Source organism: Haliaeetus albicilla, chromosome 13, assembly GCF_947461875.1.
Source record: "Haliaeetus albicilla chromosome 13, bHalAlb1.1, whole genome shotgun sequence".
Classification (NCBI taxonomy): Eukaryota; Metazoa; Chordata; class Aves; order Accipitriformes; family Accipitridae; genus Haliaeetus; species Haliaeetus albicilla.
This window is the reverse complement of record NC_091495.1, coordinates 34,715,946-34,716,516: the sequence shown is the minus strand read 5'-3', so window position 1 is coordinate 34,716,516 and position 571 is coordinate 34,715,946.

Here is a 571-nt window from a genome sequence, read left to right as displayed (position 1 = left end):
TAGCTGCAGAGATCGGGGCCTTACCAATGGGTACATTTAATTAATCTAAAATTGTTAGAGTTGCTCTTCTGGAGCATGGTTGGTGTGGGACACAATCTCAGACTGCCTGGAGGAAAATGGCTCCACACAAGAGCTTACTGTCTCGGCAACCACGTGTTTCTCTGAAGATGAAGGCAAGCTGTGTGCAACTCTGCAGCGACTGGCTTGTGAGACATGCTCTGGCAGCAGAGCAAAGTGTGTAGCAGAGGAGCTTTGGTGGTAGCAGAGGAAGGACTAAGGGAAGGTAAGGTGCAACAATTTTTCCCTAAATTAAATCTGCGATGAATGCCAAACCTTAGCTTAAGCATCCTTCTAAGGAAGCCTAGACCAGGGACCTCTGTCATAAATATTCAGGGATGAATTTTCATCCATACATTCCCTAGTCTTCCTTTGTTTGCACTCCACCAGACTGCAATTCATGTGGCTACAACAGGGGGCTTGTTATGTAGCCACATAGCATGCCTGGAAATAAATTCCAAACTGAACAAAGTTTTACGCAACCTTATATTTTCAAAAGCACCTTACAGTAATC